Raw genomic sequence first — 17686 nt, forward strand, 5'->3', positions numbered from 1 at the left:
TATTGATTATAGAAGACTTAACCAGGCCACCAGGAAGGACCACTTTCCTTTACCATTCATGGACCAGATGTTAGATCGATTGGCAGGTAAGTCTCATTACTGTTTTCTTGATGGATTCTCTGGGTATTTTCAGATTTGTATTGCCCCAGAGGATCAACATAAGACTACTTTTACTTGTCCATTCGGTACATATGCTTATAGGAAAATGCCATTTGGCCTTTGCAATGCTCCTGGAACATTTCAGCGATGTATGATGAGTATTTTTACAGATTTGTTGGAGCATTGCATTGAGGTTTTTATGGATGATTTTAGTGTATATGGTTCATCTTTTGATCATTGCTTGTCTAATCTTGCTAGAGTCTTGGAGAGATGTGAAGAAACTAACCTTGTTCTAAATTTTGAAAAATGTCATTTTATGGTGGAACAAGGTATAGTTTTAGGTCACGTTGTTCCAAGAATGGTATATCTGTAGATCCTGCTAAAATAGATATTATTTCACAATTGCCTTACCCCTCTTCTGTGAAAGAGGTTCGATCTTTTCTTGGACATGCAGGATTTTACAGGAGGTTTATCAAGGACTTCAGCAAGATAGCCAACCCTCTCTCCAACTTGTTGCAAAAGGATGTAGTATTTGACTTTGGAGAGAGGTGCAAAGATGCGTTTGATACATTGAAAAAGGCCCTTACCACCACTCCTATCATCCAGCCTCCTGACTGGACATTACCGTTCGAGTTGATGTGTGATGCATCAAACTTTGCAGTAGGAGCGGTGCTTGCACAAAAAGATGGGAAGCTATCACATGTGATATATTATGCTTCCAGAACATTGGACACAGCGCATGCCAACTACACCACGACTGAGAAGGAATTATTGGCTGTTGTGTTTGCCTTGGACAAATTCAGACCGTATATACTTGGTTCCAAGGTAATTGTTTATACTGATCATGCAGCATTAAATTCCTTCTGAAGAAAGCAGATTCGAAACCAAGGTTGATCAGATGGATGCTACTGCTCCAAGAGTTTGACATTGAGATTCTAGACAGAAGTGGAGCACATAACTTAGTAGCTGATCATCTTAGCAGGATTGAAAATGGAGAAGATAACATTCCTATTAAGGATGACTTTCCTGATGAAGTCCTCCGAGCATTGACTGCTGTGAAAGGTATGTTTCCTGAACCTTGGTTTGCTGACATTGTTAATTATTTGGTTGTTTCTGCTATTCCTCCTTCCTTCTCCAAATATGAAAGAATCAAGCTAAAAGTGAGGCAAAATACTACATTTGGGAAGACCCAATCTTATGGCGCATCGGTAGTGATCAAGTCATAAGGAGGTGTGTTCCAGATATCGAGATACCTCATGTGCTTGAGTTCTGTCATTCGTCTCCTTTTGGTGGACATTATGGCACACAAAGAACAGGTAGGAAGGTGTTGGATTGTGGATTATATTGGCCTACCATTTTTAAAGATGCACAGAGGGTATATGAAAATTGTGAGCAGTGCCAAAGGGCAGCCAGATCCATTACAGAAGGGATGAAATGCCTCAACAACCCATGCTATATTGTGAGGTATTTGATATTTGGGGTATTGATTTTATGGGTCCTTTTCCTCCTTCTTTGGTTTCTTATATTTTGCTTGCTGTAGACTATGTCTCCAAATGGGTGGAAGCCATAGCTACAAGGACTAATGATTCTCGAGTTGTTATGAGTTTTGTCAGGTCTAACATTTTCTGCAGATTTGGGATACCACGAGCCATCATCAGTGATCAGGGGACTCATTTCTGTAATAGGCTACTTGAGAACATGTTGAAGAAGTATGGGGTGACACATCGCATTGCTACACCATATCACCCCAAACTAATGGGCAAGCAGAGATCTCTAACAGAGAGATTAAAAAGATACTAGAGAAAGTAGTGAAGCCTAGTCGAAAGGATTGGGCCACAAGATTGGATGATGCACTTTGGGCACACAGGACAGCCTACAAAACACCTATAGGTATGTCACCTTTCATGGTGATTTTTGGAAAGGCTTGTCATCTACCTGTGGAGATTGAACATCGGGCCTATTGGGCCGTGAAAGCATGCAACTTGGATTTGGAAGAAGCAGGAAATGAGCGAAAGCTTCAGTTGCAAGAACTAGAGGAGATTAGGCTTGCAGCCTATGAAAATTCAAAGTTCTACAAAGAGAAACCAAGAAGTTCCATGACCAAAAGCTTGTGGCTAGAAAGGATTTCAAGGTAGGCCAGAAGGTGTTACTATACAAATCCAAGCTTGGTCACATGAGTGGTAAGTTGCGTTCTACTTGGGAAGGACCATACATTGTTACAGAAGTCTTCCCTTATGGAGCAGTGGAGATCAAGGAAGAATCTTCAGCAAGAACTTTTAAAGTTAATGGGCATCGTCTTCGGATATTCAATGAAAATCAAGATATGCTGAATAAGACGATGGATGGGATGAACTTGACTTCTCCCTCATACCTTCCACCTTGAGGAGGTAAGTACACTTCATACTTTTTCTTGCATTTTATACATATAGAATACATTGAGGACAATGCATGGATAAAGTGTGGGGGTGTGGGGAGATTTTCCCCCTTTTCTGTTTCGTTTTCTATTTGTTTTGTTTTTCCTTTTCTAATTTTGTTTCTGCTTGTTTTTATTTAAAAAAAAAGTTTCTGTTTCAATAAAACATATTGACATTGGATTTTTGGATTTGATTTACTAATTGGAACGGTCATAATTCTGGGAAAATAAAAGTCATGTGCTATGAGTGGATTGTTGTCTGTGATTTACTGATTGAGTTGATTTGAGAGTTTCTGGAATAAATCTTTTGTGAAAGAGTTTTTCGACCTTGTGAGTTTTGAGCTTTATTGTAAGGATGAACTACCGTGTGTCATTCCTATTTTTCTTGTGTGATTTGCTCATGTCTTGTTGATACTCAAATGTTAGCTTGATTCTGTTGTTTGCATCTTAGGTGAACATGCATGATTTGATATGACTGAGGCATTTCTTGTTTTTAGCTACTTGGCCAATAAGCTAACCATGACATTGATCCATTGGTAGCCCTTGAGCTTAAACCTCTTTTTCTTGTTTTGAGCATATTGCTAAACCTTAAAAAGAAAAGACCATGTTTTTCCTTACCTTAGGGAGAAAGAAGGAGCTAGTGGATTATGTTGAGATTGGTTGAGGAATAAAGTGTGGGGGTGTGTATTTCCCCCACAAGTTGTAAAAATGGCAAAAGGAAAATAATTGTTGATGACAGAGTGTTGTAATGAAAAATGATTGCTGTCTGAAAAAGAGCAACAAAGGATAAAAAAAAAAAGGAAAAAAAGGATTGTTTTTGAAACTATGCTCCATAACTTTTTCTTCCTTACTATTTCAAAAACACACAAATCCTAAGTTTTTCCTACCTTTGCCTTGGCCTCATTATAACCTGTGAAAATCCTCATGATTTTTGAATGGCATGTTTTCTGAAAGCTGTGAATATTAGAGTCTTGCTAAGCATTGAGAGTGTTTACTTGCATAGGTATTTTGAGTGAAAACACAAGCCAAAACACTTGAGCGAATCTTGCTGAGAAAAATATATTTAACTTGAGTGTTTCTCTTTCATATTTGATTATCTTGTAAACTCAAAAGATTAACTCATGTGTGAAAACAGAATTTTGTCCATTTGTTTGTGCATGACAACATGATTTCTAGAAGATTGATCTGTTCCCATTGGTATTCATTCTTTAATCCACTGAAAATATGGGATAAAAGACCTCAGAAAAAGTTTTGAATTGTTCAATTTTGCCCAGGAGTGCAAAAGGATAAGTGTGGGTGTGTGATGAGTTCAAATTTTTGCCCTCATTTAATATTTAAATTTGGGATTTAATTGAATTTTCTGTGCTTAAAGATTGATTTAATTAGGATTTGTGATTATTGTATTTATTGAGTAAGTTTGGTAAAAGTGGCGTAAAATTGATTTTAGTTGCATAAAATATTATTGGATATTTTAACGTTTGTTAATGCAGCTGGAATTTATTTTTGGTCAATTAATAATGTGATTTTGAAATATTCAAAGTTACAAAATAAGTCCAAAATCAAGAAATTCTGAAAAAGAATAAATCAGGAGCTAAATGCACCCCCAGATTTTATTTACACACTCCTCCCTCAAGTGGACCACAAAAACCTGTTCTGCACCCCCAGTTTTCACTAAGTTGCACCCCTCCTACCACTTAAACTCCACTCAACCAGATCATGCCATGTGGCAATCCCCACCTTTTAAGATTAGCCAACCATAAGCCGCCACGTGTCACAATCCCCACCTCACCAAATTAACCAATCAGATTCTGCCACGTCATCATCTTCATCTCCCAAAACCCTAACCCTAATTTTCTCCTCTCCTTCCACCCTCCACGGCAGCCGCCGCCGCCAACCTCGCCGGCCACCACCAATCTGCAGCAGCGGCGGCGCCACCATCTTCTTCTCGCGTCCAACAGCAGCCTTCACGCACCATCTTCTCCATGGCAGCAGCGAACGCGAGCATCCACCACGCCACCACCATCTCCATCGAGCTTCGCACGCCACCACTAGCAGCGAGGAACAGATCGGAACAGCACCACCGCAACAGCATCGCGACGCCATCTCCTTCTTCCCGCCAGCGTTCAGCCACGACCACCACGAGTTAGCAAAACCAGCGGAGACGTCCACACAGCCGCCGCCGCACCACCGTTTCCAGCAGCGCAACTTCTCGCCCCTGCACCTGTTCGCAACGCCATCTCCGTCCACACGCAGTAGCATCGCTTCGCAAACGCGAGCAAGATCCGCACCAGATCTGTAACTCCATCACAGCAGCCACCAGCCATTGAATCACGACCGCGAGTTCTTCTTCCTCACGCATCAGCCATGGAAACTGCCACACCTCCGCGAACCAGAACACCACCACCACGAATCTGCATCTGCGCGAACCTTCTCCGCAGCGCATCCGCCAGCGCAAACAGCGCGCACCTTCACACGCCAGCAGCAGCACCTGCAACCACGCGAGCTTTGCCGCAGCCACCATGAACAGCGTCGCCGGAGAGAAGAAGAAGCCTGCACCATCACGTTTCAACCGTCAAGGAGGAACAAACCCTAAGGAAGGAGAGAGAAATTCATTTGAAAGAGCTGACACGTGCAGTCTCTCAATGGACACTGAAATGGTCAAAACTGGTCACTCTGGTAACTCTGGTCAAACTGGTCAAACTCTGGTCAAATTCTGGTCAATTTTGTAAAAATGCTTAAATGAGAGGGGCAGAATTGGAAATTGGACAGGAACTAAGTTGCTAATTAATTAAATAAAAATAAAAGATTTTAGCAACTGACAGATAAAGCCCAAAGTCCAGTGGAAACCTATATAAAGAGACTTAGGAGCAGAAGAGGGGACTGACGACTTACAATTTTATTTTACAGCTTAGACACTTAGAACTCTCTGGTTTTGGCAGATACCGTCTCCACCACATCTCTCATTCTTTCTTTTATTTTCTTCTTTCATATCATCATGTATTCCATCAAAGCCATGGAGGGCTAAGCTTTTAGGGTTGATTCCACTGTAATTTCTTAAATGGATTCTGAGGTTAGATGAATTTATATGTTTTGTTATTTTGATTATTGTTGTGGTTTTTTCTTATCTATGTCCTTTGCTTCTTAATCGAATAGAAAATATGATTTTTAATCTACATGCATGCTAATCATATGAGTTAAAAGGTTTTTAAATTAAATTGAGACTTTACTTTGATTTGTTTAGAAACTTTCATTTGATTAAATAAGTTTTTTGCCAATATTGAGACTTTAATTTGATTAGAGGTAATTACTTTAACTAAAATTAGTCTAGACTTTACTTTGATTAATTAAGTTTTCTATTGGTAAAGAAACAAAGGAATAGACATGATTAGGCATAGTAAAATTAATTGAGACTGTACTTTGATTAAATTTACTATGGACAATCTAACAATTCTCACTTTTAATTGAGACTGTACTTGATTAAAAGTGAGGATGCCAACAAATGAATTGAGTCTTTACATTGATTTATTTGTAAATCAACAACAATAATTAATTTAACAATAATCTCTAGATAACCAATGAAGAATCTGATTTAGAAAAAGCAGTGGAATTGACCTATTTACTATTACTGTGTTTACAATCTTCCGTGTCATTTTCTTTGCATATCAAAACCCCCCTATTTTTATAGTTGCTAGTTTTAAATTGCATTTTTGAGAATCAAATATTTGAGATCAATTCCGTATTCGTTGTGAGACGACTCAGGGTTATCTTAACCCTAACTATTTTCTTCACTACAAACTGGCAATACTGAAGTGCTAAAGTATGGTAATTTGATCGCCTAACGACAGCGATATCAAGGATCCTCCTGAGGAGGTAGCCGAAAACAGTTTGCCAGTAAAGACTGGATACGAGTGGGTGGCCATAGACGTAGGAACTCAATATTCCCTTTTCAAATGGTCTCGGTTACTTAGTTCATGGTTGAAGTGTATCCCTGTTTTTGAAAAGGGCACTTCCCCAGATATTGAGTCGTTGGAGCGGGTAAGTGTTGTTGAATGTCTTTCCCATGGCCAAGGAGATGCTGAAGAGGGATTCTTTACATATACATGTGCCATTTTCGTAATTTCACATGTGAATACCCTTCGACGATTTTACATGGGGGTGTTACAGTTACTGAACATTGCGCTTACCTTACATTCGAATAACCAGGGTTATCTTCAGGAGTTTCGAGTGTTACATCGTTCGTTATATCTCCGGCCTTCTCCTCAATGCTTCTTATATTTTTATGACACTTGTCCAAAAATCCAATTACTTGGTTGTCGTTGGTGAGTCGGTCAAGCATAAGCATATTGGATGCTTTTTCACAATCTTTTAAACATTCAAGGATGGCTTCTTAAAGTTTGTCGTGAAAGAGGTAGGTCGATCGCATTTTTACAACGAAGATGGAAGTACCAAGTTCCTATTTAGTTGGATGGACAATCCTCGACGATATAAGGATATCAAGAAGGGGGAGTTGTCGGTGGAGGATAGACAAGTTGCTGAAGTTTGGGGAAAATTTAGCAATAAACTGTCCTAAGGACTTAATTAGAGTTTATTTATCAGTGCATACACTTGTTGATTTAGAAGGTATCATTTTTTTACACTTTGTTTAATGTGAGAGAGGTAACCGTTTATATTTGTATTGTTGGTCACATGGCTTAGTTGGGGAAAAGAACCTGAACTTGTTCCAACACTTCGCAAGGAGTATGTCAAAACGGCAAAAACTGTGGGAAACACTGAAGTTCCCAACTTGTAAGAGCCTTTGGTTGAGGTTCGAGTTCACGGCAGGTCCAAAAGGAAAGCGTTCATCCTCGTTCAAATGGGTGTTGGAAAAGAGTTGAAGAAGGTTAGGGCCGCACTGTTAGGGCCGGAGTCCACATCTAGAACAAAAAAGCCTGAGGCTTGTCTGATAGAATTGCTCGAAACAATATGTGCCGTGATATTGACATCCACTTGCCAGAATCAGTGATTTCTCCATGGCTAACATGGAACCTAATGCAATGATTAAAACCATGCTTCAATTTAACAGTAAGGCGTTAATTTTGGGTCGTAGGGTAGGTACCCTTTTGCAAAAGGAATTGAAAGAAGGAGGGAAGGTCAGGTGGAGAGCTTCAAGAAGAGCTAAAAATTCAAACGACTAAGCATGAAGAGGAGAAGGTGGCCTAGGAAAAGGAGCGGGAAGAATGGGCGTATGAGAGAAACACCTTGGTTCATGGAAAGTTCGTGTTTAGATTCGGAGAAAAGATTAATGTTAAGATTAAAGAGATGGAGGAAGATAATGAAGAGTTGAACTTGAAATATGTCGGCATTCAGAGTGAGCTGAAGATTAAAGAGTTACATCATCCAAGAACACATTAATGGCTTCAATAAGAGTCTGAGGCAAGCGGCCTTCTTCTACAAGAGGTAGACGCCACGGATTCAAAGTACGATGTCAACACAGACATCGTTGATGACCGATTGGTAGATGAAAAGGATTCTGAGTGTGGAAAAGGTCAAGGAGGTGTCGACCATTAGTCGTAAGGGTCCTACAGCTAAGGAAGATGCCATTATGCAAGTGGAGATTGATCCTGTTGTTAATTAGTTTTAATTCGATGATATTCTAGCTTTTAAGCCCAAGTTTGTAATAATTTGCACACTTGTTTCTTGTGAACATGACTACTACCTTCCTGAATATATTTGTTATCTTTGTGTATTCGTGCACATGTTGTGGTATATTGCGATTGTACTTGTAATATTTGGTCCTGTTAGTGTTGGGCGGGGTTGAGGGTTTTGCGAGGTGGAGGATAAGGACTGTTTGCGGCTTCGTTAAGATGCGAGATCGTGTGGCACTTAAGGGGACATATCTCGAAATCGGGGGGGGGGGGGGTCTAGGCTCCCTAGGCCTAGAGTTTGCCTTTGGGGGTAGCGTGTCAGTTTTTTGATTTGCGGGATGGAAGTTAGTACAAAATTTGGTCCGCAAGATTTTCATTTCTTCCATCTATATATAATATGTTGCACGTAGCTTGAGTTCATGCATAATGGTCGGTGGTCGGAGGCAAACATTATCTACGAATATTCCATGCTTCAGTGCGAGAGCCATACACTGAAGCATCATTTCCTGCGTTAGGTTTTCATTTGGAGGGCCACCTTTTTCGAAACAATCGATGAAAGCTCTTAGTGTCTTTTCCTTTTCTTGCCTGGCGTTGAGGAGGGATAGAGGGGTGGCTTGGTGAGGGCAGCTTCCGACGAACTGGGTTGTGAAAAGGTGGGGTAGAGTGTTGAAGCAGTCGATGGAGTACGGGGGTAGGGATGTGAACCATTCCATACTGGTCCTTTTAGGGTAGTGGGGAAGGCCTTACACATGACGACATCTTCATTCATGTACAAACCGACGTGGGTGACATATATCTTAACATGCTCGTCGGGGCCTGTGTCCTCGGCGTAATGTTCTAGTGTAAAGGCTTTCCATTGGTTGAAGAGAGGGTTATCTATGTGATATAGGATTATCTATTCATTTTAGAAGATTAATGAATATTGTTAGAAACAAGACTCACAGGGCTTTCTTTTGATATAGAGAATGTTACTTTTGGACCACTGAGCTAGTTGTAGTATTTTTTCAAAAATGCACATGTTGCTGTCAACATTGTTTTTATGTGGACCATTCAAAGATAGCTACACAAGACAAGGTTGGAACATGAAAACACCATATTCAAGTACAACCTAAGCTCTAGATACCAATAATGTAGGATTATCTTGTTCCTTTTAGAAGATCAGTGAATATGGTGATGATTGATTAAGAAAACCAAGGAAATCCCCATTGGACATTAAGATAGCCAGCTATCTAGATGTGAAGGTTCCTTTCCAAGGTTCTAGAGAAGAGAGAATGGATTGATTCAAAACAAATAAGAGTGCACAACACATAAAAGAGTAAAACCCAAGTCACACACACTGATAGAGGTCGTACCCCACCAAATTAAAACATATTAAATATAGTATATGAAAGTGAACCAAGTCGTCTCCCAACGACCAATATTTTCATTCAAAGCCAAGTTTTCCAGATGAACACAACAATAAAACACAGGGGGGGGGGGGTTTGGCAGATTCACACAACTTTGCTACATTCTAATAAAAACACCAAAACTGAATTAAACACATAATTCAAAATGTACTGGTTCCTTGATTCCACGGAAAATCCACCAATCAAAGGTAACTAAATCAATTCTCTTATCCAATTTACTCTCATGAAATATGAATTAATCAACTATGCGAAAATTAACACAGCTTCATTATGCCATTAAGCATAGCACACATCCTTCTTTCAATTCCACACACACACACAGATTAAGCAACTGTGGCCAAAACCCGAGCTCATTAGCATGACAAGGATTCTGAAATGTGCAAACATGAACCAACGATTAAGCATCACAAATTCCATTTCATTCAAAGCTACGAAATTGAATACAATGAGAGAAAATAGGAATTGGAGTGCACTGCAAACATCAACCTCATGGTTTCAAATCAGTTTCTTTAAGGAACCAATACGAAAAAAACTTAGCTAGACATAGAGAATGAACAATTAAACATTCAAAACTGCAATCACAAAACAAACCAAGAAACCTAACTTATCAAATCTGAAAACGCAAATTAAAAGCAAAAATAGAGATTTCAAAGCTAAATGGAATGCCAAACGGTGCTATCATATATAATGTGAAAACCCCATGAATGGGTATTGTTTCAACTCAATGAAATCACAAATCGAGCTGCCCAATGTAGAAATGAAATCAAAATGCAAAACCCTCAATGGGTGCTGTCAAATGTGCATAAAAACGTAAAAATAACCCAAAAATGTGAAAAACCGCAAAGGGAGGCATCCATGGAAGCTTGGAGCACGGAAAAAATGGAGTTGGAGAGAATGTAGATGATGAAGTGGCGGCTCCCTTCCATGCAGACCTAATTTGCGTAGTCCTTTCACCCCCTGCATTCAGAATTACAAAACTGCCATTATGAGCCGCAGAATTACAAAAAATGCCACTCTGGGCCTTAAATGTTGACCCATTGACTTTGCTGACGTGGAAATGACATGGAAATGATGTGGAAAGTCTCTTCAACTAAATATTAATGTCCAAGCTCCAAAATTGCTTCACCCAAATACCTAAAAATAATTAAAAACAAAAATTAGGCCAAATAATGTGAAATTAGTCCAAATTTGGAACAGTGGCCCAATAAAGCCCAACAGATGAAAAACACTCTAATGAGGAATAATTAAGCACTAATCAACTGTCTAATGGGTACACAAAGGCTAGTGGAATGGAAAAAATAATGACTCATCAAAATCGACCACACTTACCCTTTGCACTCCTGGGCAAAATTAAGAGTAAAGCAAAGCAAGGACAACACAAACATATCAGAGAGACAAAAAGACACAAGACAAACAGACTTGACACAAACAAATGGAAACACATCTAACACAAGAGGATTCAAAGCTGCAAGGTATCCATGAACATCATCCAAGCAAATCAAAAACATGTCAAGTACTCAGTTCAGCTCAAGGAGAGAATTGAAAGCAACATAACCTCACGAAATATGCACTGTATCACTCAAATCTCTAGGCTACTGTTTACTCTCAAAGCACCCTGAAAAACAAACATCAAACAGACTTGGCAAGCCTCTAGAACGAACAACCAAACCAGAAACACATGCAGGTCAAGATCAGAAGGACTTTTCAAGGTTGTAATGGGGCTGAGGACAAGGTGTGGAACATATGGATAAGTAGCTAATCAACCAAGGAAATAGAGGATCAATGGGAATAAGTCTCAATCAATCATGAAGTAATCCCAAACACCAACACTTCCAACTTCGGTTCTCACACAATGCTCAAATCCAAACTCCTTTTTATTTCTTTTCTTTATTCTCTTTTCTTTTCTTTTTGTTTTCTCTCTTTTTTTTCTTTTCTATACAAAGAACATGCAAAGAAACAACAATTTTGAAACCCCACTTTGGTGTACAAATGAGCAATTCCAAGAACCAACAACAAGTGCGCACACAACCACACTTGTTGTGCGCGACCACACTTAATTGAGCACCCATTCTCAAAACAATTCCAAAGCTCCAAAATTCCTAAGGTAGGAATAATCATGGTTTTTTAGGCTAAGGGCTTGTAATGAACTGTAGAACAATGAAAGGGTATGCAAGCTCAAAAAGGGGTATCAACGGAAACAGTTCAAGGTAGGCTCATCTGGCTATAGGCTCACAAAACAAATTGCCTAAATCATATCCCAACATGCATGTGTATCAGAAGAGTCAAGCCAAGGCCATTGTGCAAGCATTCAAGAGGCGGTATCAACAACAAAGAACAGAGAGTGGCTCAAATTCTCACACAGGATAAATAATTCCAAAAGCAACTTGACATGCAAAGACAAAGCAAGGATATCAGTTCACAGAATAACCAACAACTCATCCTCCAAAGTGAAGTGAGTGTTCCAAACAGAAAGCAAAAACATAACACTAACTAACATAAATTAACAAAAAGGAATCAAACAAAAGGAAACAACAACAGATAAACCTAGACAAGTGCAATACAAGTAAAGAAGAAAGGAAAGAAAACTCCCTGAATCATGGTGAAACAGTAGTGGGGTCAAGCAGGGAAGTTTCCTCCACAATAGTATCCACCAAGGCAGGATTGCTGAGGAATGGCTTAAGACGATGCCCATTCACTTTGAAGCTCTTATCTGTGGACTGGCTTTTGATTTCAACTGCACCATAAGGATAAACATCAGTGACAATAAAAGAACCAATCCACTTTGATCTCAACTTACCCCCCATGAGTCCAAGTCTGGAGTTATACAATAAAACTTGCTGACCAACAACAAACTCCTTTCTAGCAATGGAGCTATCATGGAATCTCTTGGTCTTCTCCTTGTAGAACATAGAGTTCTGATATGCCTCCAAACGGATCTCATCCAACTCATTCAACTGCAGCTTCCTTTCCTCTCCAGCTGATCAAGAGAGAAGTTGCATGACTTGACAGCCCAGTAGGCTCGATGCTCTATCTCCACTAGAAGGTGGCATGGCTTACCAAAGACAACCCGATAAGGAGACATCCCTATAGGTGCCTTGTAAGCAGTCCTGTGAGCCCATAGAGCGTCCTCAGTCTATTGCTCCAATCCTTCCTGTTGGGCTGCACAATCTTCTCCAAGATCCTCTTGATTTCTCTGTTTGAGATCTCGGCTTGCCCATTAGTTTGGGGGTGATATGGTGTAGAAAGTTATGCACAACCACGTACTTTTGAAGCAAAACCCCCAAGGATCTGTTGCAAAAATGGGTGCCCTGGTCACTACAATAGCTCGAGGAACTCCAAACCTGCAAATATGTGAGACCTAACAAAGTCCACAACAACTCGAGCATCATTAGTTCTAGTGGCTTGGCTTCCACCCATTTTGAAACATAATCAACAGCAAGCAAGATGTAAGTGAAACCAAAAGAGACAGGGAAAGGGCCCATGAAATCTATACCCCAGACATCAAACACCTCACAAAATAGCATGGGTTGTTGAGGCATCTATTTTCTCCAAGAAATGGCTCCTCCTGCTCGTTGGCATTCCTCACACGTGCTACATATCCTCCACGCATCCTTGAAGATGGTGGGCCAATAAAATCCGCAATCTAGCACCTGCGAGCTGTCCTCTGTGTGCCAAGGTGACACCAGGTGCAGATGGTCCGGAATGCATTCCTGGTAACCTAATCACTGCACATTTTCCCAGATAGGGGTCATCCCAAATGTAATACCTAGCATCGCTCTGAGTTATCACATTGACTCTGGATGCTAGGGGAGGAAAAACAAAGCAGCAAGATAATTAACAATGTTAGCAACCAAGGTGAGGAAGAAGTAGAGAGTGTCAACAAACTTTCATCAGGAAGTCATCCCGGATCGGTGAGCATCATCAGTAGACCTTTCAATCTTGCTTAGGTGGTCTGCAACCAGGTTTGTGCCTCCGCTCCTATCACAAATCTCCAAATCGATTCTTGAGCCAGAGCATCCATCTTATCAGCCAAGTTTGATTCTGTCTTCTTCAACAGGTACTAAGAGTTGCATCGTCAGTAAACACAACAACAGGAGAACCAAGCAGATAAGATCAAACTTTTCAAATGCCAAAAACTATCCAAGGAGCTCCTTTTCTTTGTGGTATAGTTTGCTGGGCAGCATCTAATGTCCTGAGGCTAGTAGATTACCCTCGGGCTGCTTATCAATCCTTTGAGCTAGAACAGCCCCTAATGCATAGTGGATGCGTCACACATAAGCTCAAATGGGCTGTCCAGTCGGGCGCCTGAATGATGGAGTTGTGGTCAGGGCCTCTTGAGGCAATCAAAAGCCTCTTTGCACCCTTCATCAAAGATGAAGTCAACATCCTTTTGCAGTAGTAGTTGGACAGTGGGAGGGCCTTTTGCTGAAATCTTGAATGAAGCGCATGTAAAACCTTGCATGGCCAAGAAAGAACGAACCTCTCACACAGAAGAGGGTAAGGCCAATTGGTGAAATAATGAGATCTTGGCAGGGTCAACTTCAATGCCCTTTTTGAAATTATGTGCCCAATACTATGCCTTGTTCTACCATGAAATACATTCTCAAAATGAGAACAAGGTTAGATGATGCACTTGTTTAAAACTCTGTCCAAACTATCCAAACATGCATCAAAATGAGGACCCATATACAGTAAAGTCGTCCTAAAAAACCTCTATGCATTTTCAAGAAAATCACTAAAATCTAAGCATGCACCGCTGGAAGTGCCAGGCATTGCATAGGCCAAACGCATCCTCCTATAGGCAAAAGTGCAAAAGGCAGGTGAATGTGGTTTTCTCTTGTCCTCAGGTGCAATGTGAATTTGAAAGTAACCAGAAAACCCATCAAGAAAGCAATAATGGGACTTACCTGCCAAGCGCTCAAGCATCTAATCAATAAAAGGCAGGGAAGTGTCTTTTCTGGTTCTTGATTTAGCCTTCTGTAGTCAATGCAAACCTCCAACTGTTTTGCACTCTTGTTGGAATCAACTCCTCTTTTTCATTCTTGACTACAGTGAGGCCAGTCTTCTTTGGAACAACATGGATGGGACTAACCCACTGACTGTCAGAAATGGGGTAGATGATCCCAGCTTGTAGAAGCTTGGTCACCTCCTTCTTTACAACATCCGAGATGACAGGGTTGAGTCGCCTCTGTGGCTGTCTCACTGGCTTTGCTCCATCTTCCAACAATATCCCGTGCATTCATGTTGATGGGCTAATACCAGAGATGTCAGCCAATGTCCATCCAATTGCCTTCTTATGCTTTTTAAGAACGTGCAACAACCTTTGCTCTTGTTCAGCAGTGAGAGAGGTGGAAATGATGATAGGCAGTTTGTCCTCCTCCTCTAAGTAGACATACTTGAGGTTGTCTAGCAGTGGTTTCAACTCTGGAGTACTGGATGCTGGCTGAATATCAGGAACCAGAAGGGAAGGAGAAATGAGTTCCACAGCTTGTACCTGAGCGTAACAATCAGATGCATATGTACTTCCTGCAACATGGTTAGTGCAACCTGATTGTATAACATCAAAGTCAATAGGTACAACATCCAGAGAGTCAAACTCATTAGATTCAACATTATCCACATCATATTCAGCATCATCAGAATCAGAATCAGAATCAAGAACATCAATGCATGCAAATTCAGATAACTCAGACACGGATGAATGTTTATATGCATGCAAAGAGTGGAAATCAGAAATCAATCCATCAACAGCATCATCAATAATATCCACGTGAAAAACAGAATGATCCTCAGAAGGATGTTTCATGGCATCCAGAATGTTAAATCGCACAACAATATCATCAAACTCCATGGACAAAGTACCTGCATGGACATCAATTTTGGTTCGTGCAGTTTTCAAAAATGGTATGCCTAAAATGATTGGTGCAGAACCATGTGAAAATCCCTCTTCCATGTCAAGAATGTAAAAATCAGCAGGGAAAATCAATTCACCAACACGAACCAAAACATCATCAATCAAACCTGCGGGGTGGGGCAACACTTCTATTTGCCAACTGAATCACCACACCCGTAGGTTACAGGGGTCCAAGAGAAAGAGATTTAAAAATAGATAGAGGTATTACATTTATTGAAGCACCAAGATCAAGCATTGCATTTTCAAATTTATTGTTACCTATGATGCAAGGTACACAAAATGTACCTGGGTCCTTGCACTTCTCAAGAATCTGAGAAATAGATTTACCTATCAATGCTGACACGTTTCTGCCCATGCTGATCTTTTCGTTTCCCTTTAGCCTCCTTTTGTGCGTGCATAGCTCCTTCAAGAACTTTGCATATCTGGGAATCTGTTTAATGGCATCCAACAGAGGTATGTTCACCTCCACCTTCCTGAAAGTTTCTAAGATCTCCCTGTCAACCTCTTCCATCTTTTGCTTGGAATGGCTCTTGGAGGGAAAGGAAAAGGTACGGAAGGTGCAGCAGTAGAGGTGGAAGGTGTAGAAGTCACACCAGATGTGGAAGGACCAGTTGCATGCGCATCACGCTTTCTCTGAAGTGTGGCAGGGTCGGCTTCCTTTGGAGGTGTAGGCTCGGAAGTGGGAACTTCAATGTTCTTCCCAGATCTCAAAGTAGTGGCACTCACATTCCTAGGATTTTCCACCGTCTGTGATGGAAGCTTGTTAGAATTCTGAGCTTGTGCCTGGTTTAGCTGAGTGGCCATCTACCCCATTTGATTTGTCAAACTCTGGATTGAGGCCCTAGTCTCCTGCTGGAATTGCATATTTTGAAGGGTCATCATCCTTACTAACTCCTACAACGAAGTAGAAGAAGAAGGTGCAGGTGCTACAGCAGGAGCTGGTGTGGGTACAGGTGGAATAGGAGTAGGTTGTGGTGCAGGTGCAACTCTTTGTTGTGGAGGTGGTTGCACATTTTGAATTGTTGGGGCTGCTGGTTACCCTGGTTTCCCCATCTCAAATTAGGGTGATTCCTCCATCCTGGATTATATCTGTTGGTTGACAAATCATTGTGGTTTTGTTGTTGTTGTTGGGACCTATTGTTGTTGAAAATATTTGCTGCATAGACCTGAGGGGTATCCACTGGTGTAGAAGAAGAAGCTTGTTGTTGGAATGCTGGGTAAGAGTCTGTAAAATGATCAACAGATGTACAAACGCCACAAACTCTTGCAGCTGGAGCTCTCTGATTGGAAGCAAGTTGGTTGACCAGTGTGGTAATAGCATCAATCTTACTCTCCAACTTCTTCGTGTACTCGGCTGCTCCTACATCATGAACACCTCTAACAACTATGGCATCACTCTTTGTGCCAAATTGTTGAGAATTTGAAGCCATGTTCTCTATCAGTTGTCTGGCTGCAGCTGGGGTTATGTTACCAATGGCACCACCACTTGCGGCATCAATCATATTTCGATCCATGTGGTGCAAGCATTCATAAAAATACTATAGAAGAAGGTGTTCAGAGATCTGATGGTGTGGGCAGCTTGAACAGAAATTCTTGAACCTCTCCCAGTACTCATAAAGGGTCTCCCCAGATTGCTGCTTGATGCCAGAAATCTCCTTCCTTATGGCTGTTGTCCTTGAAGCAGGAAAGAACTTGGCAAGGAACAATCTCTTCAGGTCATCCCAGCTTGTGATGGACCTAGGTGCTAGGTAGTACAGCCAGTCTTTCGCATTCCCCTCCAAAGAATGAGGGAAAGCCTTCAAGTATACATGGTCCTCATGTACATCTGCAGGCTTCATGGTGGAACATGTAACATCCCTATTTTTAATATACTGTATTATTTATTTTAAATAAAACACTTAGAAAAATTCTATTTATTTTTTACTAATGCTTTATATTTTAGTTTAAACATTAAAAATATATTTTATCATGATGTAGTTTTTACTTATTGAAAATAACAATAAGAATAAACAAAACAAATATTATATATATATATATATATATATATATATATATATATATATATATATATATATATATGTGTGTGTATGTATATATTAGGTAAAAAATTTTAATTAAATAGGTGTGTGTAAAAAAAAAAAAAATATATATATATATATATATATATATTATATATATATATATATGAAGAATTTTTAAAAGAGAAAAAAAAAATAATATAGAAAAAAAA

General features: G+C 40.2%; 1 non-coding gene across 1 annotated transcript; it reads left to right on the forward strand.

The window, feature by feature from the left end:
• Positions 1-17016: 17016 nt before the first annotated feature.
• LOC114171945 lies at positions 17017-17123 on the forward strand. Its single transcript, XR_003601743.1, has one exon. It is a non-coding gene; the product is annotated as a small nucleolar RNA R71 (small nucleolar RNA).
• The last annotated feature ends 563 nt before the right edge of the window (positions 17124-17686 follow it).

The sequence above is a fragment of the Vigna unguiculata genome, unplaced genomic scaffold (genome assembly GCF_004118075.2).
Source record: "Vigna unguiculata cultivar IT97K-499-35 unplaced genomic scaffold, ASM411807v1 contig_432, whole genome shotgun sequence".
In the NCBI taxonomy this organism is placed as follows: domain Eukaryota; kingdom Viridiplantae; phylum Streptophyta; class Magnoliopsida; order Fabales; family Fabaceae; genus Vigna; species Vigna unguiculata.